This window comes from Micrasema longulum, unplaced genomic scaffold (assembly GCF_059751315.1).
Source record: "Micrasema longulum isolate JH-2025_06_02 unplaced genomic scaffold, ASM5975131v1 h1tg003228l, whole genome shotgun sequence".
NCBI lineage: Eukaryota > Metazoa > Arthropoda > Insecta > Trichoptera > Brachycentridae > Micrasema > Micrasema longulum.
In genome coordinates this window covers 22,024-49,290 of record NW_028280314.1, presented here as the reverse complement: position 1 = coordinate 49,290, position 27,267 = coordinate 22,024, and the positions used below count along the sequence as shown (strand labels likewise).

At 29.7% G+C, this 27,267-nt stretch overlaps 1 long non-coding RNA gene across 1 annotated transcript; it reads left to right on the top strand.

Annotated features, from left to right (window-relative positions):
- Window positions 1–299: 299 nt before the first annotated feature.
- On the top strand, window positions 300–27,267 carry LOC148270957 (uncharacterized). Its single transcript, XR_015825236.1, has 2 exons — window positions 300–568; window positions 26,190–27,267. It is a non-coding gene; the product is annotated as an uncharacterized LOC148270957 (long non-coding RNA).

The window sequence follows — 27,267 nt, the reverse complement described above, 5'->3', positions numbered from 1 at the left end:
TAAATTTGGAATATGGCACACGGTAAAAACGCTGTTTTATTGCAGTTTTAAAAATTAGTATACTCCTACCATTTAACACGGTGACGTAATAGTTTTTTGAATTCCGCAAATATTCTTATGCAATTATATTACCCTGCCAATTTGTGGGTTGAATAGTTCCTGCACAACATGGTCCAATTATAGTTCATATTCGTTAAACGTTTCTTCTCCACCCAGTGGTCACGAGCGCACCTTGCACCCGTACCTCCATTTCAATATCACGGCAATACACCCGAGAACCGCAGTCTTTAGCTAATGCGATCCGCTCCGAGCGGGAGTCGATCCCGAGATCAGGTGTAACGCGCGCTTCATGTCAGCGCCCGGTGCAGTGCGGAGACCCGATCACCTTGCAACGAGCCCGAGTAATTGGTTCGATAGTAAATAATTAGTGCCTAACGTAAACGAGTCGTTTAAACCACTTCAAAAACAGTTTAGCCTACCGGGTTTAGTGCTCAAGTGAAATATTGTAGGACGATAAAAGGGTTTTGAACGAATTGTATATTTTTAAAAGTATTTAATTAAATATTGGGTAAGTTACGAAGCAAACCATATCGTTAAGGTTATTTTGTTTTCTGCCATAGGTAAATTTTTTTCAACAGAGAGGGTAAACATTTTTGAGAAGGGAATATGGAAGTCTAGGCATTTACAGGGCTTATGACCTGTCATTGGCTGGTTTAAGTGGCCACTTTACACACTGTGTAACATTCACCATTCTGCCCATGTTTGAACATCCACATTTCCTCAACTCTTCCATCTGTTGAAGGTACCTACATATGTTAAAAATATCAATAAACATTTTTAAAGGCATTTTCACAATTTTACATTAAAACTAACACTGATCGAAACTTATTTGAGAATTCGGAAGTCATTTACAGGGTCCATGACGACTATGTTATTGGTTGATTAAAATTATCGCTCTACTCCCTGTGTAACATTCATCTTTTTGCCTTGGGTACAAAAGTGGATTTTATTTTACAGTATGTACTCGTATGTCAGAAAAATGTATTTACATTGAAATAATGTCATCATAAGAAATATTGCAACAATAGAAGGTTGCAACCATTTTTCTTGTAACAAATAAGTCATTTTAAATATTTTTACAACCCTTTCAGACTCTAATTTTTAAAATTATTTGTTTCAAAAAAATATTCCCCAGAAATTACATAACGTTCATGATAAGAAATCGACGAAGTTCGTGAAACAAATGTTATTAGATAATATATATTTTATATAAAATATACTTTATATATTTTTTATGCAAATCAAATTATTATTAATATTTAAAGCACTAACCTTGTGGTCAAATATTTTACTAAATGTTATTAAATATTTGTATATAACCACTTACCGACTATTCTATGTCTATCAGTTTCTAGACGTACCCGTCTCTTCGTCAGGATACAATTAAACCAACATGCAAAATCCACTATACGCATTAATAATACATGCACTGATTGGGACAAACATGTACTGATTAAGTTATGAAAATATCTCATGTTGTTTGAGAAATAGTTGAAGAAAAGGGATTGTGCTTTTTAAAATGCATGTCGTGTTAATTTTATATGCTTGTCCAACAACTATGGAAAAGGTGTATAGTGGGTTTTGCATGCTGATTTAATTGGTATCCTGACGAAGAGACGGGTATAGCTCGAAAAACCGGTAGACATAGAAACGTCGGTGAGTGGTTACATACAAATATTTAATTACATTTTTAGCTAATTAAATTAGTTTACTTTGGTGAAATTGAAACTAGCCTCAAATACAATTTTAAAAGACGCCATTAATTTGCTCGGAAACAAATAAATCAGCCAAAACCCCGCGGTCGAAAAAACAAAAAAAAAGTGTAATGCCGACTTCCAACAAACCAGAAAAAAAAGAGAAGTTTTTAGAGATATCAGTAATTTAAAAAACTTTTTGCTTTTCAATTAAGGTATGTTAAATTTCAATTATATGAACACCCACGCTGTAAGGGTTAACATACCTACTCGAAATATTGTTAAAAACAAAAATGTGTACTCTTATTTTGTTAAAACGTTTCGTTTAGATAATCGATTACATTTTCTCAATGAAAACGTTGCCACGTTAATACAAGTTGTGGTCAAATAACATACACTTCTATTCATAAAATCGTGGAAAATTTTCATTTCAAATTGTTAACATGATTTTGTTATCGATTTGCATAGAAAACTCAACATAAAAAATCACGTGCCGCGCCGTATCGAACTTATTTAACTGTTATTGTTAGATTCCATTATTAGTGACATCTTGTAAATCATAATTACTACGGCAAAGGTCTGCACGTAATAACTATGTGTAATGTATCCACCGTGCACAGACATAAATATGATGTTTTTCCAATAATCTATGCATGTGAACTAAATTGCATGCAATTCTATTTTAAATTACTACATTTAGAGTCGAAAGGATATGTTTGTGCTTAAAATAAATATATTTTTTTTGCGTTGACACGCTAATCAACACAAATTAATAATATTGTTGTTTGAAGCTTACCTGCACAATAAATTTATTATAATGAATACTAATCTTTGCGCGCGTGCTGATATGAAAAAATAAATTTATAAGCTGATATATTCAATTTATTTTTTCTCTTTACTTATTCCCGCATCTTATGCTGCATTCATTTTTTGTTATTTCATGAAAAAAGTTTTCCGTTTTTTCAAATACATCATTTCATCATCGCATCGTTCCCTTTCAACTTATAATGGTGCATAGGGCACTGCATTAGTGTACCAACTGCAGCGCATCTTGATAATTTTGTCTTACATGAATGTAAGATAATCAGTCTGACGATGCAGGTGCCAGTCCGCGGACAAATACTCCAGTGTAAAAACACCTTTAAAAAAAACGTGTTTCGGGAATCGAACCCGAGATCTCTTGCATAGTAAGCAAACGAGCTGACCATAAGGCGGACAATATTTTTCATGATAAACCTAACGTTTCTCCATAATGGAGAAATGCGCTTGTGTATGGAATTACAGCTTGTTTTACAATTTGTATTACTGTATTTTTCAAGTAATTTCTAGTATTTTGAAAATATTATTTTTTTTTTTTACAAGAATCGATGAAAACAGCATAGAAGTAAGGATGGAGTTGGTTTCATATTTATGATTCTTTAGATTGATTTTTATTTTATTTCAATATTTTTTATTTAAGAAGTATTTTATAAAGCATTTCCGTAAAATACGTATATTTTAATTAATTACAACGTAGTTTCATCTAGTCACATCGAAGAAAAATTATGCAATCATGAAATCACTTCAGTGAAATTAAATCCTAAGATTTATGGCATAAAGATAGAATTTTGAATAAATATTTAAAGTAAATCTCGTCGGGAAACAAACCAGGGACAAGACAGATGAACACGCTAACCGCTTTACCACTAGAAGACTACTTAGTCTACACTTGTGGATAAATTAACGAGATGTTTTAAGTTTTCAAACTTTGCATTTGAAACAAACTTATTTTTTATTCTGCCTGAAGTTTTTAGATTTTCTTGTTTGTTACCCCATTGTAAATTTATGTAAAATGTAATATACAATATCTCTCATATGAATAATAAATTGATATAGTATAAACAATGAGTAATGTTCATTTACTATCCCCGAGGATTGACTGTGGAATCATCTCCTATTAACAATCAAAGTAGTTTTTACGTCAAATTTTGAAATCTCTTTCCCTAAACTCATATTTTTTTCTCTATTTTATTATACTTACCTTTTTGAAGACTAATGTTCAATAATTTATTTATGTACACTCATTTACTTGTCTACGCTATTTTATTTACTATATTAATGTTTGTAAGAAAACGCCATTCGGCAATAAGCTCGTTAATGTACAAATAATGCAAAGCACAGAAAATTAAGTAAATGCATTTCATTAGTAAATAATAATATTCAAATACACATCATTATGTTTCTGCCCGTACAAAGCATTTCCTCGTTTCATCCACTCGATTATAATTATTCAGTTATCAAATAATTTTTAAAACACGACATGCTAAATCCCATTTGAACCTCGTTCCTTGTATGTTTTCTTTCAGCAAGAATAGATCTAAACAAGAATGTATAATGTTTGTAACGGCCTTACTTTCGATCATAAATAAAGTATCGGCTTCAACTTACCATTTTGTCTTAATGTTTATGTAAATTTGCCATACTAATTACAATAAGTATTACATATAATCTATTTTGTACATTTTTATGTAAATATCTAGTGCCTACAAAACTCAAGGGCTTAGCTGAGTAACAATTACTACTACTTAGTTGAGTAACAAGACTAATTGTTACTCAGCTTATTCTACTTTAAAAACCGTCAGAGAACAATATTGTAAAATTATTCTATGCGATTCGCATGACTTTCGTAAATTTTGTGAATGAAAACGCAAGAATTTAGTGAATGTACATTTATCTACTTATTTACACATTTCAACTCGATTGAATGTGTGATTTTTTTTTATATCGCTACATTATTCACCAGGAATTTTGACTCTGATTCGTAATAAATTTATTTTATGCGATCAAAATCGCATACAGTAATGATAAATATTGACTGACGTCTCTCTATGGAATGTCTCTAGAATATTCTATATAGAGATGCAGAAGGCATACAAAATAGAAGCGGATCCTAAAAACATGCTTCCTTATTAGGTACTAAAATCATTGCAACAACTACGTAAACCAAGAGCAAACCATTAAAAGTACCAGATACATAAATGCATTTAGTGTGTTCACGAATCCATTTTAGGCGATGAATGTTAATTTTACATTGAATAAAATTAATGTACGTAAGGTAGTTTTTCTTAAATAGTTTACTTGCATATCTTTCATATTTTTTGTTAATTTATTTTTCTATTCATACATACATAGATATTACAGAAATAAATAATAACGTATCCTAACACTATGAGGCCAAGAAGCCCTGTATTGAGTTGGGATACAACAGAATGAAAAGTGGATGAATGAAAAAAAAAATAAGCAAGCAAAATATTATTACATTCACCTTTCTTGCGTCCAACCGAGTTAAGTTTTTTGACGCTATTAGCATAAATATTTCTCTTACACTTCTTCTTATTATTCCTAAGTGATTCTAAGATTTTAAAAACTGACGCTTTTGAGCACAAGGCTGTAGTCTAGTACGCAAAAACGAGCGCAAAATTAGGAAATCACATGATTTTGCCATTTTAAAACGAATGTTTTTTTAAATCGCGCAATAATAAAAAATGAAAAAAAATTAATTTAAATAAAAACCATATTTTTTAACGGTATTTCTGTTAAAAAATATGCTTATAAGTTTTATGTAACTAGAATATAATTACTTTTAGACCGGCAGATTACGCTATTTCAAATTAGACGAAACTTAGGTATTTGGGATCTCAATATAGACTAAGTATTGAACTAAAATTAATTGTTGTAATTTAAAGATAATAAATTGAACATGAAAGTGGCCGAAGCTAAATTTAAATTTTTTGATTTTGAAAAGAAATGCAAGCATTTTAAATCACACACATTTTTGTGTTTTTTTTTATTTCTACGTAATACTTAAAATCCTGAAATACTTCAGTTGAAACCTTTTTTTAACGAATTGTATTCTCTTTTTTTAAAAAAAAGATAATTCTGGTTGTAAAATTTAATTTATAACAACATCTTATTTACGTTTTTATGACCTTCAGACCTGCCCTTATCGTTTTCGGGAGGGGCAAACAGTTTTTCAAAATTTTTGTAGATAAAGACTGGATTCAACTCCCTGGGAAGCTGTTATTATTAACATATTACAACAGAAATGAAGAATATTTTTAAAGAAGGTGATATAGAAGTTTACGCATCTACAGGACTTATGACGTGTCATTGGCTGGATTAAGTGCCCACTTAACACTCTGTTTAACATTTACCATTCTGCCCATATTTGAACATCTACATTCCCTCAATTATTTCATCTGTTGATGTTTGTAAAGTTAAAGACCTGAAACTTTTTTTTTCATTTATCTAATTAAATTATTTCACCCACATACTAGGCAACGCCTGAATTTTTTAATTTTTTTTTTCGATTTTCAAATTCGATACTTCTTCATGGACCAGATGGATTTAACAACAATATTTTGAGTTTGTCTAAATTTTTGTAGACAATGACTGGATTCAACTCCCGAGGAGCTATTAATATAACCATATTACAACAGAGATGAAGAACATTTAAATACTACACAGTGTGTAAAATTCAAATGTTCTCTCTTGTAATATGTTAATAAATAATAACAATTAAAGGTTTCAGCTCTTTTACTTCACAAAAGTCGACCGATGGAAGAGTTAAATGTGGATGTCTAAACATAGGCAAAATGGTGAATGTTACACAGTGTGTAAAAAGGCCACTTAAACCAGCCAATGATAGATCTTAAGCCCGCCCTGTAAATGCCTAGACGTCCATAATCCTATCTCAAAAATGTTTTCCCCGTCTATTGCAACAAATTTTGATCTAAATAAAACTTCTCGGGAGGAAAACCTTCGGACATACGCAAAACATTATTGAATTAATATTTTTATTCTAGGTTGCAAGTAGGGAAGCGAAGTACTGTATTCATCTCATACGAAATTTGTATGGGTAAATATTTTTAAATACTACGTTTTATTTTATTTGGTGTAGTGCAACAGAAATCCTTCGAGAAGGTGTAAGCAAGTTCAAAAACTTAAGTTTTACTAGCGAATTCAACCCTGGTTGGACTGCAAGGTTCCTTATTTTTCCAATTCTACGGTTCCGAAATATTCATGTTGTATTTGAAAAGATTAAAGAGAAAGATTAGCTCTTTTTAGGCGTTGATATACCACGTCTTTTTTTGTCATTTACGGCATTGGGTATTTTATTTTTAGAAATGATTTTAAAAATTATTTTGAAATAAATTTATCAACGCTTACAGATGACATTAATTTAACAAATTAATTTTCCTTATTTGCATTCACATTCAATTGATAATGATAATATTTTGAACATATTTTGTAAAGGTTGTCCGAGGCTTCTGTTTAGTTTTGTCTGGTAGTCAATTGTATCATTTAATTGTTGGGTTATACTTTTATACTTTTTGACATGTGCTTAAAAGACGCCTATGTCCCTAATTAAGTCTGCCACGTGAGACTTTCCTGTGGAATCAAGTTTCATCGACTCGCACCTACGTCATTAATGTTGTAATCCATTTTTCATACTTTAACATCAAAAAATGAACACCGCGTTACATGCTTTGAAGCGATGTTAGTATATTTTGAATTGTTGGAATTTTACCATCTTATCTTCATGTTATTTGTGTACAAGGTAACACTAAACAATTAAAGCTAGCTCCACTGGTCAAGCCGAATTAAATTTAAAATCAAAGACCTATTTTATCAACCGCTATTATATTTGATCGAGTTTTAATATGAATAGGTACATTTAAAATACTTACAATAAACAAAATCAAAACATATTTTAGTTTATACTATAATATATTTCATCTAAGTTTGGTTTATACTATAATTTAAGTGTTACTTTAACTATTTGTCGTAACGTATAATTTATTATTTCACGTTATTAAAGTATGTATTATTTTACTTAAGTCAACCATAAATAGAATGTGTAAAAATCATTGAATTACTTTACTACTTTTTTTGCACCACAACAGGCCAGAAGGTGTGGTTACAGTGGTGAATAGCAGCACTTAAAACCCAGACTTGAGAAAAATCACATTAAACTTTTGTGTGCTCACTGGGATTTGAACCTGGAACCTTCCGTGCGTGAGTCGAGGCTATTACGCCATGGAGGTCGCAAAATTAATAGATGCAAAGTTTTGCCTGAAAAAATTATAGAAATATCCAATTAAATCTTAGGATTAAAGATTATACGTTGCAAAGAAAAGTACGTGATTAAGTTGATTCGCGATAGAATTTGTAATATTTTTCTCAAAATTAAATTGTTAAGAATTTAGATCAACGCGAAACAGATTTTTAATCTACATGTGCTGGAAACGATAATTTTCAATTGTATTTTTTTGCAAGAGATTATCTTGCACTCTTTCTTAACGTAGAATAGTTCCCATTGATTAGATTATTTACATCTTCAAACAATATGGTGTTTGGGTCATGAGAGAAAAGAGTTGACAATGCAACACTTGCTCCGAGTGTGAACTAACCTAATCTAGGGATTTAACTTATTAGAGGAATGTAAAATTTACAATTACCAAATCAATTTCGAAACAGTAGAGTTAATTTTTTTGCTAATGCAAAGTTTGGGAGAATTCGAGTGATTTTGATGCATGTATTTCAATTACAACTTAGGAAGATTTCAAAAATTTCTGACAAAACAATGGTGTTTTCTGTGACGCAAATACGATTAATCTGGCTCACGTTAAGATACATATAATTATCAACTAAAAAATGTCTGAAATTAGGCACGTTTATTATAGTATTGCTTTGAAAGTTTGCGAGTCTATTGTTTTCGAATGCTTCAGCAATAGTTTCATTTATTTGTTTAATTTCGTCGGTAAACTTATGGATAAAACGCTCTCAATGACAACATTTTAGAAAACATGTTAAAAATGGAGTTATACAGGTATTTGGTAGAGAAAAACTAAAAGAAAGGTCAATAGAGGGGGCTATTTGGAACAAATTTGCTTTAGTGGCCGGTCTCCAAATATCACTTTTTTTTAAAATGTATCTGTAGTTCTGTTCTTTTTCCGTTTTTCACAATGATCTATTAACATATTACAACAGAGATGAATAACATGTTGGAGAAGGTAATAAAGAAGTCTAGGCTTGGGGCTTATGACTTGTCATTGGTTGGTTTAAGTGGCCACTTTACACACTGTGTAATATTCACCATTCTGCCTATATTTGAACATCTATATTCCTTCAATTCTTTCATATGTTGATGTTTGTAAAGTTTACAAGCCTTAAAAACCTTTACTTATGCCGGTGAGATTAATCTAATTGAATTATTTCACCTACATACTCAGCAACGCCTGATTTTTAAAAAAAAAAATCAAATTCGATACTTCTTTATGGACCGGGTGGATTTATCAACACTATTTTGAATTTGTCTAAAAACAATTATTCATTATATTTGGCCGCAATTATTTTTTTGTAGATGGTCCTACGGACCATAGTAAATTTATTAAAAACCAAAAGGATAGAGACACGCCAATAGTAAATATTAATAGTTTGTCGATAAATAACTGAAGTAAAAAACTAACTAACTGAACTAACAAAAAAAAAGGAAAATGGTTACATTCTAATAAGTTAAATAGTGTAATTTATAATATTTTGAGTATGTTCAAATAATTAAAGACAAATACAGAATTTCGACCCACTAAGGATTTCGTCTAAATATACTAATATCTAAACGGAGACAAACTAAAAAACTATTTTGTGGATATCTCAACAGGGGCGAAGGAATTGTTTGGGAATGTTGAAATCTGGGCATTTACAGGACTCATCTATTTAAAAGAACTTTGCATTCCAGATGAACTGGCTGACAGACGTCTTACGCTTAGATCAGCTAAATCTACATAGAGAGGAAAAGTTATTATGCCTCTACGCAAACAGCGCACCAAAATCGGTGAACGCTCATTTTCGGTCACAGGCCCTATGGCATGGAATGCTCTCCCAGCAGAAATTCGGAACTGTGAGACTAAAGTGACATTTTGGAAAAATCTTAAAACTCACTTGTTCTCTAAACCATTTTAATAAACCAGTAGCAAGTGATAACAAAGTAAATTATTTACTTGAATTACAAATTCACAAAGTTATGAGCATTTTTTTTTATTTATAAAATTACTTTGTAAAGCGCCCTTACAAGGTATTACATAACGAAAATGGCGCTAAATTAGTTATCCATAATAATAATAATAATTGTGACCTGTCACTCGATGAATTTCACACAATGTGTAATGTGATCACTTAAACCACTTGCATTATGTAATCGGAAGGACTCAAAACATTCTGGGCAATGGCTTCCTCATGGTGGGTAAAAAATGGGACCTTTAACCGAAGGGTGTACTTTGGATATAAAAGTAGTCATGGTATGTCCTATGGTCACATATAGGTAAATAGCCTGTCATAAAAAAAGCCAATACAATACTCGCACATAAAGTGGTGCATTGTCCAGGCAACAAAAAATGACCCGCATCGATAAAGGTTTCAGCTCTAACTTCACAAAAATTAACATCTGGAAGAAGTGAAGAGTTATAGATTCTCAAACAACGACAGCATGGTGAATGTTACGCAGTGCGTAAGTGGCCACTTTAACCAGCAAAACACAGGTCATAAGCCCTGTTAATGATGAAACTTCCATATTCCCTTTCTAAAATGTTCTCCATCTGTCTTGCAATGTGTTAATAAAATGATACGTTTCTTTGTTGTAAAAGATAAATATTTGTAACACTTGATTAAAAACTTTTACCTGAATTTATGTTGTTTTAATTTTATTTTTTTAAATTTATAAATATGTCATTCTGAAACAACACTTATGCCGTCAAATATAATACATAATGAGGAAATTTCCACCGTTTTCTCAGTATGTAAAACGAAACGGTATTTTCAAAACCACTTTAGAATTCGTTTAGCACTTTAATTTATTTCGAGGGACTTTGTAATGTTATTCCAATATCCTGAAAATAACAAAAGTCCTGTTTTGTTGATTCAAAGGAATTAGAATCTACCTCTGCCTCCAAATACCCTCAAAGCTGACACAAAATCCATACTTGTGAAAGGAGTCTGTAAAAAAAACGGGGTAAATCAGTTGAATTTCGAGGAAAAATTTTTAAGTCCATATTTTATAAAAAAACACATAAAGAGGGAAATGTTTTCTTGGAAAGAATTTTATTTTTAATAATATAACTGAAAGTTTCCCTTTATTTGCAAACTTGGACAAAAAGTTTCCAAGTAATATTGAATCATCTCGTTTTTGGGCATAACAATAAAAATTAAGAGGAAATACGGTGACAATAATACCTATGTACTCGTATTTGTGCATAGTTTTTTTGTGACACTCTTGCTGTAACCTCCCAAAAATTGCGTGAAAAAGAGAACAGCACGTCGGACTTGTTATGCCTAACTAGAATCGATAAAATTGACGTTTCGCTGGCCGTTTTCCGCACCTCAAAACTGAACCGATTTTGTTTAGTGTTAGAATGAGTATCAAAATAAAACCTTTCTTGTCGGTTCTTTTCCCTTTTTTTTTCAAAGTTATTTATAATATTTGTATTCCGAACGTCCGAAGATAGCAGATAAAACTGGGCGCTATTATGAGTTTTTAAATGGTCTTAGCTCCCACAAGAAACAATTTATCAAAAAAGCAAAACGACAGAGACACGCCAATGCTGCTCTATAGCCATTGCTACGAAAACAGATAAAAATATATGAAATGGACTTAATAATTTATTGTATTTTCGAAATCAATATGGATTTTGTGGAGAAATATTTTCATACATAATATGTTGCTAGAAAAATGCGACGTGTTAGGCCTTGGTTGTTGTGACGTCAAGATTTGTAAAAAATGTTTTGAACAAATTTCAATGGCCAGAAACAAATAAACACTAATCGTGACGTATTAGGGGCGTGGCCAATGGAATAGCTGCGGGACACTTTTTGCGGGAATTAAAAATTACAAATTCAAAAATATGTTTTTATGCTACTAATAATTAGCAAAAAATTTTTTTTTTACTGGACAGTATTTTATATTTCTTTATTACTTTTAAAATGTTTTAAAAATAAATGGTATTTCTCTATTCAGGGGGAAAATCGGGAAAGCATTTGTAAAGAATTTGAAGAAAACGCAGATAGTGGTTTCTCTTACTTAAATCATTGGAAGTGGTTTTAAGCTACCATCAGAAGTGAGTTTTAAAATCACTTTGAACTTTACTATGTTTACAGCAACTAAAAGTGTAGTTTTTACAATTTTTCAACAGTTTTTTCATTTATGGCATTTTATGAATAAAGGAATACGTAAAAATAAATAAATGAAGGAAATTGCAATTCATAAAAAAATAAAAGTAACTATATTACGAGTACAATTATGCAGTCCTTGGACCCTGGTGTTCATTCAAATATATACGATATTTAAGATTTTGTCCCGCACCTGCCTAAATAAAAAGCGGAGAGGTAACTTTTGTTTTACTGGTATCCCTTACTACGTCTTTTATACTTAAACAAAGTAGCAGACGTTTCATGGAAAATTTCGCTTTTATCTGGCTGGTTTGTTTATTTTGGGGCGAATTTCTGTCTATTAAATTAAATATTATTTAAGCCGAATTTTAAATATGATTCATCATCATCTTCAACCCCTTTCTGCACTCAGTGGAGCATAAGGCACTGTTTTGGTAAATTAAATGTATAGTTATTTGATAATCTGTTACGTGGAGATAAGGTGGTCATTCTTACGCTTCAGACGCCAGTCCAGGAACAATGAAATATTGCCGTTCAAAAATCTTTGAAATCAATATTTCAAACCCATTCTGCCAGGAATCGAACCCTGGTCCTCAAGAATGGTAGGCGAACGCGCCAACGACTTCGCTACATCGCGCGATATCTTTATTAAGGTAAATGCTATATTTATTCATCTTAAATTTAATTTAATTGATTCAATAAACGTAAATTGTAAGGTAAAGACAAACGTTATATTAATTTTGACGATTTGCTGTCAGTTTAAGACCATTTTTTTATTTAAAATAAACGTTAAAGAATTTCTAACTATAAAAATCAATTTCAAAAATACTATAAAATTTTTATATACATGCATTACAGAATACTTACCATTTTTTAAATGCAGAGAAAAAAAAATTATGTCCCAATAATTCCGCCTCGTAGCGTTGTGGTTGACGCATTCGCCATGCTTGAGGTCCTGGTATCCATTCCTGGCAAGGACGACGGATATTAAATGTCAGGATTGGGGTTCTTCCCTGCAACATTTCACTATCCCTGGGCTAGAACAAATAAATTGCAATACCTAATAATGGCAGAGTTGAATTTTTTGTCGAAAAATGTTCTATACGGCATATAAAATGTTATATTGTGCCTAGTACGGCCTGACGGTATCACATTCTTTCTAAACACAGAAATTAGCAATAATATTAATATTGCTACAATAACATTTTCCTACTGAAATGCCGTTTATAGAAGTTTTACGAAAATGAAAAAATATATACAACCCTTACTATAGATCGTCCACCGTCTCTAGATAGTAAAGTCTTCATAAACAAATTACATAAATTTATTAGATAAAATGTTTTTTAGGAAACATTGATTTTTCATTTGTTCTTTTAGGTTTATTTTTTGTTTCTTATATTTATACGGATCATATTTATTGTGTACGTGCTGTAACGTCAAACTAATAAAATTATTTATACCCATGCACAGATTATGCTTATGTGGGATTTTTTTCCTATTATTTTATTCTGTCTGTCTATGTCGTGTAAGAAAAAAAATACAATAAATATTTGTAAAATATTGTAAATAAAAAAGTCACTAAACTATTACTTTTACATATTTAACCCGCGTATTACGCAAATAATAATTATTGGAATAATTTACATGATTTAAAATCAAAAATAGTCATTAAAAATAATATTTACTGAGGGCAGTTTCTTATCATTATGAGACTTAGAGTTCCAGTAGCAATCTGATTTCCCAACAAACTTCTTTAGCACAGAGACAATACTCCTACATATGACAAAAACTGTATACTATAATGTCAGAACCATGGAAATATTGTAAGAGCCACAAGCTACAGAAGTTACTGCCTACTTTCCTCAGTGAAATTGGTCGCAGAGAGTCTGAGGGGTTGATGGTTGCTGTTAGATGGCCAACACATGTTCTTATTTGATTTTTTGACGGTCATCATTACATTTTTACTCTGTTTCTACTATGTTTTTTTACTATGTTTACACATTTTTTTATTTATCACATCTTTTATTATGTTTTTTTTTTAAATGTGTTTGCTAATATACATATATATATTTTTTTATATGTCTTTTAATATGTTATCTTTTTATTTGTTTTGTTTTTTACTATGTCTTTTACTAAGTTTCTTACTATGAATTTTGTTTTTATTATGTATTTTACTGAGTTTTTAAATACGTTTTTTTACTTTATTTTTTCTACGTTTTTCGCCATGTTTTTTTAAACTGTGTATTTTACTATTTTTTCAAAATGTCTAATACCTTTATTTTTTTTTTTAAATTTTATGTATTGATTACTGTTTTTTTTTATCATTTCAATGACTGGCTTAGATAGTTAGATAGTCAAAGCAACTTTGTGTAAATGTTTTATTTAATGTATATAATATGATAATATATTTTAAAAAAATACAAAAAATAGAACTGGCAAATACCATTTCCACATCCAATGTGGAAATTGTAACTATAAGTCTTTGGCCAAACTGCAAGAAATTTAAAAACTTTGATAAAAAAATACTGTCCAGCATTTACATTCAATAATTTCTCAGAGTTTCCCAATCACATAATGGAATTAAACCTTTCTTTTGATTCATAAGAAATAAAACTTTTTCATTCTTTAACAAGTAAAGGTCAAATAATGAATAGCTTAGAAAATCTAGAAATACAAAGAAAAAAAAATATCAATGACGTTAATTAATAATATTTTATTTAAAAATCCACGATGTTTTGAGTATGTCCAAATGTTTGTTGACAGGCTGGATTTCCTCTGAAAATTGAAAAATTCTTTTCAAGCATTTCCTAGCCGGTGAAATTGTTCAGCCGGATGAATCCCACCCACATAATGAAGGTTTCAGCTCTTTTACTTCACAAAAGTCAACAGATGGAAGAGTTAGAGATGTGAGGATGTTTAAACATGAGCGGAATGGTGAATGTTAAACAGTGTGTAAGGTGGCCACTTAAACCAGCCAATCACAGGTCATGAGCTCTGTAAACGTCCAGATTTCCATATTACCTTCTCAAAAATGTTTTCCCTCTCTGTTGCAACAAATTTTAATTTGAAAATCCCTTACCATTACTTACTTTATTTCCGTTATATAAACCCTCCTCCAGTTTATTAGCTCCACCCGCCCCCGTCAGTACCTAGATGTTTAGTTTTCAAGTACGCCTGTAGGTGAAAGACTGTGCTTTCTGAATTATTTGATTGTTCAATTATTTGATTTAATCATGTTATTCCACAAAGTTAATGTTGATTTAATAAAAACTAGAAAAATCGTCTATGAATTTCTTGTATAATTAGATATATTAATCTCAGTACATAAAACCGGGGTAATTAGTCTAAACACTGAGAAAAGTGTTTTGATTTTGATAAAAATTAACTTCTTTGAATGACGTCACTAGTTTTCAGTTACCGGGAAGCCAACCCACCACTTGGGACAAATCACCGCAGAGAACTTAAAACGTCACAGATGGAGTGATTTCAAAATAGCAGAACTTTAAAACAATCATTGCGGTAATAATATATGGATTTTTTTTTTATTATTTAGTTTGATAGTCTATAAACAAATAATTTTATTTAAAAACTAATGGATTTCCTCTTTGTAATTTCAAGGAAACTGTTTTAGTATAATACTGAACTACTATTGCGCATCAATAAACAATACGAAGGAAGAAAACAGGCCTACTACGTGTAGCAATGCGTACTAGGCAAGACGCCAAAACGCACATTTTACGAAATTCCGCATAAAACTCTTCCCATTTTCTAGCAATACTGTTTTATATATAATCCAATTTATATGTACATTTGGCATTCGCTTAAATTAATCACTTCATTTCGCTGGATACATATGTCCGCCATTTTGCTTAAATGCTTTCTCGAGCCGGCGAATGTAAACTATAAATTTGCTAACGTAATATGTTGTCTTATGATTAACGTGGTAAGTTTCTCCCAACTCCTCGCGCTGTGAAATTTCACAAACGTATTAACACGTTTGTAAATAAGATAAGTGTTTTTTATTGAACGCAGTAAAGATTTTGATAGTACTATTAAATTCATCCGACATATCCGAGTTAAATTAAGTATATATTTTTCATTAAAAACTTCTTACATTTAAGAGCATTAAAATTGTGCCCCGACTCAACACGGATTTTTTATTAAATCGGGGCAAGTTCACAGACATGGATCGTTCCTGGTTGTATATGTTCTTAATAAATCTTTGTATGGTGTTGTTTTTTAAAAACATGTCAAATTATTATTTTCTTCGTAACTGATTGTTTTTAAGATCGGAATCTTAAAACGTATTGTTTTTTTAAAAATATATGTTTTAAAGCACCTATTAAATATCACACCAGAACAGTAAATTATATTTATTTTATTTATTTTATTTATTTTATTTATTTTATTTATTTTATTTATTTTATTTATTTTATTTATTTTATTTATTTTATTTATTTTATTTATTTTATTTATTTTATTTATTTTATTTATTTTATTTATTTTATTTATTTTATTTATTTTATTTATTTTATTTATTTTATTTATTTTATTTATTTTATTTATTTTATTTATTTTATTTATTTTATTTATTTTATTTATTTTATTTATTTTATTTATTTTATTTATTTTATTTATTTTATTTATTTTATTTATTTTATTTATTTTATTTATTTTATTTATTTTATTTATTTTATTTATTTTATTTATTTTATTTATGTTATTTATTTTATTTATTTTATTTATTTTATTTATTTTATTTATTTTATTTATTTTATTTATTTTATTTATTTTATTTATTTTATTTATTTTATTTATTTTATTTATTTTATTTATTTTATTTATTTTATTTATTTTATTTATTTTATTTATTTTATTTATTTTATTTATTTTATTTATTTTATTTATTTTATTTATTTTATTTATTTTATTTATTTTATTTATTTTATTTATTTTATTTATTTTATTTATTTTATTTATTTTATTTATTTTATTTATTTTATTTATTTTATTTATTTTATTTATTTTATTTATTTTATTGATTTTATTGATTTTATTTATTTTATTTATTTTATTTATTTTATTATTTTATTTGTTTTATTTGTTTTATTTGTTTTATTTGTTTTATTTGTTTTATTTGTTTTATTTATTTTATTTATTTTATTTATTTTATTTATTTTATTTATTTTATTTATTTTATTTATTTTATTTATTTTATTTATTTTATTTATTTTATTTATTTTATTTATTTTATTTATTTTATTTATTTTATTTATTTTATTTATTTTATTTATTTTATTTATTTTATTTATTTTATTTATTTTATTTATTTTATTTATTTTATTTATTTTATTTATTTTATTTATTTTATTTATTTTATTTATTTTATTTATTTTATTTATTTTATTTATTTTATTTATTTTATTTATTTGGATTACCAACAGCTATAATTATCTATATATATAACAAAACAAATAACAAATAAGCCATTACAGGTTTTCAAAAGTAGCATCACAGTAAGTTAAAAAAGATTCTCGAATATAAAATGAATAGTAATTAAATGTAAATTTAAAAGAAAAGAAAAAATACTACGAATCATTTCAAAAGCAAACGCCGTACGTCATTTAGATTATTTGCAAATAAATCTATGTTAAATGATTTATTTATTACATTAAAATTATTAAAAGTTCGCCATAAATATGAATTTTGCCTATAATTAGATGAAACAAGAGGTATGTGAAGAAGAGGGTTATTTCTTAAAACTTTGGAAGGAACATTGATATTCGAATTTGTTTCAACAGAGGGAAAACATTTTTGAGACGGGAATATGGAAGTCTAGGCATTTACAGGGCTTATGAAAAATTAAAAAACCAAAATTTTTCGGGTTAACTAATGAGTTGATATAACTCATTAAAATAGCATTATTTCAACTTATTAGTTAACACGACAAATTTTGATGATGATCCTTAAGATAAAAATAACTTTATTTAATTTACTTTCATAAAATTTTGAATCTATCCTTACCTCTGTTTTGTTTCTGAACTCCTTAATAAAGATGTCGCGAAAGCGATGAAACCGGTCACTAGATATTTCAAATTTGTGGATTAAGGATCACTCGTCTTTTATTCATATAATAAATTTATTTAATTTGTATAAAATAGTATTTCAATACTTTTTTTCCAAATAAAAACAATTTATGTATTTTTAAATATGTGCCAGTGAAGGAACTATGAATTAGTGTAAAAATATCCTTTTAAATACGTGTTTCATATGATCGATGTCGGATATTAAACCAGAGACCGGTACGGTAGGCAAGCGAGCGAACCATTTGACCACGAGGCGGATAGAGTTATACAAGATCCTAAATAATTGCAACCTAGTATATGAGAGATGTATCAATTAAACTTGAACATGCCCATTTAAGGGGTTAATACTGAAAATGTTATCCTTCCTTATTCCATCTCAGCTCAAGCAGAATGGTTTAGACAGAAATAACTTTTCAAACTCGATGTACATTTTACTTTGCTATTCAATAAAAAAAATCATGGGACGATTTTTTAAGAGCAAAGAAATGTATTTTATGTATTAAACAAATGTTATTTTCAATTTGACACCCTTCTGGTCAAGCAATATAAATATGTTTTTTTTCTTTACAATTTTTAATTAAATGGGGTTTATAAAATTCTGTATACTATAATGCCAGAACCATGGAAATATTGTAAGAGCCACAAGCTACAGAAGTTACTGCCTACTTTCCTCAGTGAAATTGGTCGCAGAGAGTCTGAGGGGTTGATGGTGGCTGTTAGATGGCCAACACATGTTCTTATTTGATTTTTCGACGGTCATCATTACATTTTTACTCTGTTTCTACTATGTTTTTTTACTATGTTTCCACATTTTTTTATTTATCACATCTTTTACTATGTTTTTTTTTTAAATGTGTTTTCTAATATACATATATATTTTTTTTAATGTCTTTTAATATGTTATCTTTTTATGTGTTTTGTTTTTTACTATGTCTTTTACTAAGTTTCTTACTATGAATTTTGTTTTTATTATGTATTTTACTGAATTTTTAAATACGTTTTTTTACTATATTTTTTCTACGTTTTTTGCCATGTTTTTTTTAAACTGTGTATTTTACTATTTTTTCAATATTTTTAATACCTTTATTTTTTTGTATTTATTTTTATGTATTGATTACTGTTTTTTTATTATTTCAACGACTGGCTTAGGTAGTTAGATAGTCAAAGCAACTTTGTGTTAATGTTTTATTTAATGGATATAATACGATAATATATTTTTGAAAAATACAAAAAATAGAACTGGCAAATACCAGATCCAATGTGGAAATTGTAACTATAAGTCTTAGGCCAAATTGCAAGAAATTTAAAAACTATGATAAAAAAATACCGAAATCAGAGTTTCCCAATCACAAAATGGAATTAAACCTTTCTTTTGATTCATAAGAAATAAAACTTTTTCATTCTATAACAAGTAAAGGTGAAATAATGAATAGCTTAGAAAATCTAGAAATACCAAGAAAAAAAATATATCTCAGCTCAAGCAGAATGGTTTAGACAGAAATAACTTTTCAAACGCGATGTACATTTTACTTTGCTATTCAATAAAAAAAATCATGGGATGATTTTTTAAGAGCAAAGAAATGTATTTTATGTATTAAACAAATGTTATTTTCAATTTGACACCCTTCTGGTCAAGCAATATAAATATGTTTTTTTTCTTTACAATTTTTAATTAAATGGGGTTTATGAAATTCTATCCAGATTTTTTTTGTACTTATTAGTATCATAAAAAATATTTTTTAAATTACAATTTTAAATTCCCCCAAAAAAAGTTCATTGCATTGGCCATGCCTCTAATACGTCACGAGTCAGTTAAATTTTGTACTCTGTTTGTGACTGTTTAAATTTAAATAGAACATCGTCACGAATCTTCACGTCGCGGCCAAATTGTCAAGGTCAAATATGTCGCGTTTTTGTAAGACATATTTTTAAAAATAATTTCTTTTTCCAAAAACATGGATGAAAACAATTCTCCACAATATCCGTGTTAACTTTGAAAATGCAGTCAATTTTCTGAAGTTTTTGTAGTATGTGATTTCCCTATCGGGAAACGTCCCACGAAAATGTTCGTACGAGGTTTTCCGAGAAAATGAATTATGTAATACCGAAAATTTCGAACGACTTTTGCTGAACGGTACCACTCTTTTATCGCTCCGAAAGTGCTAAATTATCAACGTGTGCGTGCTTACTAGTGACCGGGTGAAGTTATAGTTTCGGTTCCGGTTTCGGTCAGTTTCGACCGCGGTTTCAGTTTTGGTTAAAAATTGGCCCAAACTTCGGCTCAGCCGAAACCTGCGGTCGAGATATAATGGAATACTTTTGGCTGTACTCGGGTGCATCTTATGGCTCGTGACTAAGTTCCCGTTAGTTCTTTTTCTAATTTGTATTTTTGTGATTCCTTTACAGTTAGTAAATTGAAATTCCTATAGAGTACATTAAAGAACTTTACATGTAAGTTATATAATATAATATAACAAGGAATAAAAAAGCGCTAAAAAAAAAAAACTTATTAAATTGATTTCTTTTATTTCATTGCGTGTTGTATTTAACATTTATTTTAACGAACTCGTAAGGTTCAACAATAAAAACTATTAGTTTTGGGAATTCGAAATGACTTATATTTTATTTAAATGAGTTTCGGTCACCGTTTCGGCCGAAACTAGAACAAAAGCCAAAATTACGTTTCAGTTTTGGCTGAAAATCTTGTTTTGGTTGGTCACTAGTGCTTACACACGCAAAAATTGTGTATTTACTTGGTTCACCTACAGGCACTTACACATTTACAAAGTGTTATTAAACGCTCGAACGCACTGTACCCACCTATGTATTGTGTTTGCGTTTTTTTAAATTCCTTTTTACAAAATATCGGAATTGCCTTGGAATCGTTAATTTTACAAGCGTATTATTTTCATGAATATATTACAACAGAGATGAAGAACATTTTAGAGAATATATTGAAGTCTTGGCATTTACAGGACTTATGACCCGCCATCGGCTGGTTTAAGTGGCCTCTTTACACACTGTGGAATATCCACCATCCTACCCGTGATTGAACATCTATATTCCTTCAATTCTTCCATCTGTTGATCTGCGTGAAGTTAAATAGCTAAAACCTTTATTGATGCGGATTGACTAGGCAACGCCTAAAAAGCAACAAGGCTTAAAGAGCTAGGCAACACAAACCATTTGTTCTTTCTGAATGTTGGACAAATTTACCATAGATTATTCCTGTGGGGAGAATGATTGGTCTGTTGAACAGCCTACCGAGAGAGGTGGATCTTTTCCATGCTGGGATTACCAGTTTTAGACTCATCCTCCTAAACTATCATAAAAAATATTGGTGACTTATTTGTCTTTGTTTACTATTGTTTTTATGGACTATTTGTTGGACCTTAATTATTTTTTTTTTTTTAACGTGTTTTTGTAATTACCTTAAAGGATATGTACATTGTAATTGGCAGAAGTGCTGTATTGTTAATTCAAATAAACAATTTATTTTTTTTAATATTTATTTTTAACCAGCTGGTTTTATCAACAATATTTTGACTTTGTCTAAATCTTTGCAGATAAAAACTGGATTCAATCCTCTTGGGAGTTATTACATTAATATATTATTAATTAATTAATTAACTTATAATTTACATGAATATTTTTAATTTGGGGGCCATTTTTAACGAGTTGAAAATAACTTCAAGGAATTCAGTTGTGGAAGAGTGGTTCGAACTTCGGACCTCTGATCCGTGAGTCTGCGATACTAGCCACTTGAATACAATTTGTTTTTTTTTTTTTAATTTTTAAATTAAAGTAATGACATATTAAACATAATTTCATATAATATTTCCAAGGAGTTTTTGTTAAAACCTTATTTAAGGACATGCAGATAACAAAATTTATTATTTATATTTAAAAATATAACATTATTTACAAAAGCAGAATAGAAATTATGATACACTACAAATTTAAAGAGAAGGTTAATGTTGACAAATACAAAAATGTCTTAGATAGGTACAATAGGTGAACGAATTTTTTGTATAAAAATACATAATTTGGTACATTGTATAAACACACGTGTCACACAGATACCTGTACGAGTATACAGGTTTAAATATTATATGGAATTCAGAACGTTTTGGAAATTTCACACTTTTCTCTTTGCTTAAAATTTTATAAAATGAATGCCAAAGGTAAATAACTGATTTTACATGGAATTTGGTAGGTAGTTCCATTAAATAGAGAGTACGTACGCATGCTTTGAACATTTTTCACAGATATTTATCATGTAAAAATCACATTCGGAAACAATTCATTGTGCGTTATGTAGAAAAAAAATGTCCTTGAATAAAGAAAGTTTATTCAATTAATCCAACAAAAGTGCTGAACTGAGAGTCACACAGAGAACCATGAAGCGAGCGATGCTGGGAATTAGCCTTAGAAATAAAGGAAATGAAATCATAAGAACCAAAACAGGAGGGCAACGTTGAAATTGTGCTGGACTGGTCATGTTGCTCGCTGCTCAGACGATAGATGGATAAAACGCCTCCAGCGCTGGCTCCCTCGGACGACTAACAACCCCGGACGACCGCAGCTAGAGTCATCCGGGACTATATTGTGAAGCATTTGGGAACAGCGCGGATAATCATAGCCTAAGATCTTTTGCCATTGAGAAGTATGATGGAGGCCTACATTCAGATGTGGACTGCTATAGGCTGAAGGAGAAGAAGCCAAAAATTTATTTAATTACAATATACAACATACATCATTAACTACAGAGACATTGCTCATAGTAACACAACCAGTAACTTGCCCCGATTTGCTAGAAAATAAGTATTTCTTTGGGGCACTTCTAATGCATTTAACATACTAACACTCGTGCATATACAAAAAAAATTCTACTTGGTTTTCGACCAAAAAAATTCCTCATTATTAGGGAAATTGGTCGGAATACCCTTGGTTTTTAAAACGGTTTTCGGATATGTTGAGGAGTGCTTTCACTGTAATATATTTAATTGTTTCTAGACTGACACCTGAATCGTAAAACTTTACCTTCCGTGTAACGAAAAATATTAAGATACGCTGCGATTGAAGTACTAATGAGGTGCTCTATGCCAACTGAGTGCGGAAAGAAAAAAATATGACAAGCTCTCGGTGAATTTTATGTTTATAGTAACCATTTAATCTAGCCAATGACAGGAGCTCATTAATGTCTTGAAATGCCCTAAAAATGTCAAGACGTCAAAATTCTCTCTTACTAAAGATATTTGTAAAATTTTCATCGCATAAAAGTCAAATACTATTTTCATGTATTTTCTCGTGTTTTTCTTTTTTTCAGAAAACATCTCATTACTTTTACAGCCGAATAATCCAGATAGATTCTAACAAATATATTATCTGCCATCGATCATAAACATTATTTACGAGTATGATATTGTCAAAAGATGGAAAGATTATGAGTTTTTTTACTTAAAGAGAAATTTTATGTTGTAAGTTCGCTTTTGAAAGTAATCTCAGATGTTTTTAACTCACATCAAAATGTTTATGAAACACGAAAAAGTTTTTAAACTTTTGTCAGCAGGCGAAGTAAGATAAAAAATAAAATAGCAAAAGTTAAAACTTATATTTATGTGGGAGAAAGGACTCAAATGTTAATATTAAAAGTTATTTTTAAATTCATATTAAAACTTCTTTTTCTTCTGTCTTCGGGAACATCATTTTTAAAAACACACTGGTCACCTGCAGTCAGTAGCTTAACATACCACGTACGCGTATAAGACTTAAATACTTTGGAAAAATCGTAATGTATACTTTTAGAAATGGGAAAATTGATCATTGATTCTTGTTAATCACTTTAATGCCTCAAATCGCCATTGTTGCAAAGTCCAAGAACAATAGTGCATAATAATAATGTTTAATGACTAAATTTTGTGTGTTGGAAATATTCCATCTTTCCTGCATTTTGTTTCAAGATTATGATGTTGCAAACTAAATACCAACATTAAAATAACAATTATTATCGCATGGACAAAACTCGTCATTCCTTATTTTAAACCTATATACATAATTTCTCATAACTCCGTTGCGAAAGATCTGAAGTTCGCTGTATCTGTCAGCGATAGAAAAAACATTTTGGTAATATTATCTGCAATAGAAGCGCAGAATAATCCTCCGCCATTGCTGCGTATTTCGTTTTATACAGCGCAGCGTTTGCCAAATCATAGAAAAAAGGTGCCGTTCTTTTGAAAGTCGCCACTTTCGCTCGTATATTTGGATAATCATTCCTCTAGTTTTTAAATGCTAAATTCTTCTTTCAATATCCACAATGACTGGATTTACCAACCGAGTATCAATAATTTTATAATGGCTTGTACGCCCGAACGACAATCTGAGAACACTTTTGCAACACGTAACCTCTCTTTTGGTTTGTTTTAATCGTTCAAGAACTTCTCGTATTGCAAATAGTTCAATCTGAAATACTTAGCAGAAGTTGTCTGGTTAAAATGTTCTACAAGGTAATAATTTTATGCCCTCAGAAGGTACGAAAGCGTATCAAGCACTATGTGTGATTATGCACTGATGTCTTTATTCCTCCTGCTTCCAGGCCAAGTAGAGGGCAGCGTTCAACGAGGATCCCGTTAGATCTTTTATTTGGTCAGTCCATCTTGCAAGAGACCGTCCTTTTGCTAGTTTAATTACGGACATATTTGTATCTCTTGAAGTTCACATAATAAATAGAAAACACCATAGATTTCACAAGACGGATTTTCGTTCTTCTCAATATGAATTGATTTTTCCGATCCGTATCTTCGTCAGACTGCGATTGTGATAACAAAGGTACTTAAATAAAGGCACTGTTAATTTTTAATATGTTTTAATAATTACGAAAACAACCAAAATGGCTACACTTTCTATCATGCTTGTCTTAGTTTAGTGCGCCTATTCGTATGTGGGAAATTTAAAAGTAAGCTACAGCTGTCAGATTTCATTATTCAACATAATTGTAATGATTTATGTGATTTCGATTCGAATTAAAATTCCGTAACTCTTGAGACTCTATACTTTTTATTCAGATAGCGTGCAATGCAAAAACATTCCACAGTGAGGATATTTAGAGCTATCTCAAATTGTATCTTGTTTTTCTTGGACACATACATAACAATAAAAATAAGAAAATTAATTAAATTGCGTCAATTATTTTAAAAAATACACATGTTCATAAATATTAATTTACATTGAAAAAATTAAAATATTAAATCATTTTCTTTCCGATAAACAATATAGCCTAGACATTTGTGTCGATAATATAACATAAGGGAGTACAGACTAATAATATTTTATACATATAAAAAATAAACATCCGGTTTTGATTTTTTAATTTGTATAGATATTTATTCAAACTGCAACTAAAACGAAACATAACAAAATCAATAAAAAAATAATACCAGAAAAAAAAAATGTTTTTTTGAAAAAGGGTATTAAATGTACAAAAAACAAATTAACACGTTAAAATACCAATACCTTTGTTCGCTTAGCATGCTTGGGGTCTTATGTTAGTAGATCCTGGACTGGGACCCGAAGCGTAAGACACCTTCCCTCACTTGTAAAAAAAAAAAAAAGATTTAGATACGCTGCCATTATAGTACCCATACAGTGCCGTATACACCACATGTTGAGGATTTGTTGAGAATAGGTTTTTTTAATTAATAAAATTCAAAATATTTTTCAAAATAATAGTAGATAAAAATGTGCAAAATTTAAAAATTATTTTAATGGCAAAAAAATCGTAACGCGTAAAAATTATTTGGTCTACTTAAATACTACATTAATATTTATTTTTAAAATCACTAATCTAAGGAGTACACCAACATGTTACAGTATGTAAAGGTATTTCTTTAACCAGCCATTGATAGATCATAAGCACTGTAAATACTTGGACATCCATATCCCTTCTCTTTTCTACATCTGTTAAAATGCCTACATAATTTTGAGGTTTTAAAATATTTTATCGATTTGAGCGACTTTCACACGAATTGGTAATCAATCGGACATAAGACAATAAGACATAATTAATTTGTGACTTGTACAGTTAACCTATTAATAAAACTTTGTAGGTATTTGATTTAAAAGTGTTTTCCCTTTTTTAATATTCTAGCATGTTCCGCAAAATAAAAGCAGAAAAAGCAAACAAGACAAACATCCAAGTGCTGTAAACGGATTGTGTAAACCTTAGTGAATCGTGACCGTCATAAAAAAAGTGTAATGTTTGGAATAACGCGCGTGTCTCTGTGATGTCAGCAGTCCGTGAGGGGTGTACAGATGACAAGTGACAGGGTACTGAGGATGACAGGAGAGGCTCTTCCCCTGCTGGTGGGGGCGGGGCTGGGAGTGGGGGTGCTAGCAGGAGTCGTGTCAGGGGTGTGCTACCTGTTGGTCAACGGGCTCGGCTGGTCAAGGTACGAAAATATGATTATTAAAATATTGCACCGATTGATTTATTCCCTATCAAAGGGAAGCAGCTGCCTTTCTTACCCTTGGTGTTGTAATTGTCAAACGTAGTACCCACTAACAATCATTTCACTGTGACTGAATTAAATTGAAATAGTTAATAACCTTGAAATAAGCTGTGCTACATGCAGATTTATAGATTTAATATTTTGGTGACTTAAATGGAAATAGACTATAATATAATATAAAAATCTATAATGGATATATATACTTTTGCAACTGAATTTAATACAAATAAACACAGTTTTTGCTACCATTTGTGTCTGCAATGTGGTCTTAAAGAAGAGTGAATATATTTTACAAAAGCCCTCTATATAATTTGCTGAATTCACAGTGAGGTGAAATGAAAGCAGTTTTGTCAAATTCAAATCACGGTTTATAAAACTGAAAATGATTAAAGAGTAACTCGTTTTTTGACAAAAAAACATTGCTTTTTATTATGAGTGAAACCGATAGGAAGATCCGCGGTCTTTAAAACGGTTTTCGGGTATGTGGATTGCTTTCACTAATTAGTTTATTATTCATTTTTGAGATTTTGAAGATTAAATTTAATATGTTAATAAACTTTGAAATAAGCGGTGTAATTTTTCAAAATAATGGATATCATCTAAATTGATATAGTTAAATTAATATTAAATAATACCATATTGGTAATGGAATTTTGTAACTAGATTATATGTACAAGTGAATACAGTTTTCACCACTGGTCGTATAATGAGTCAAAA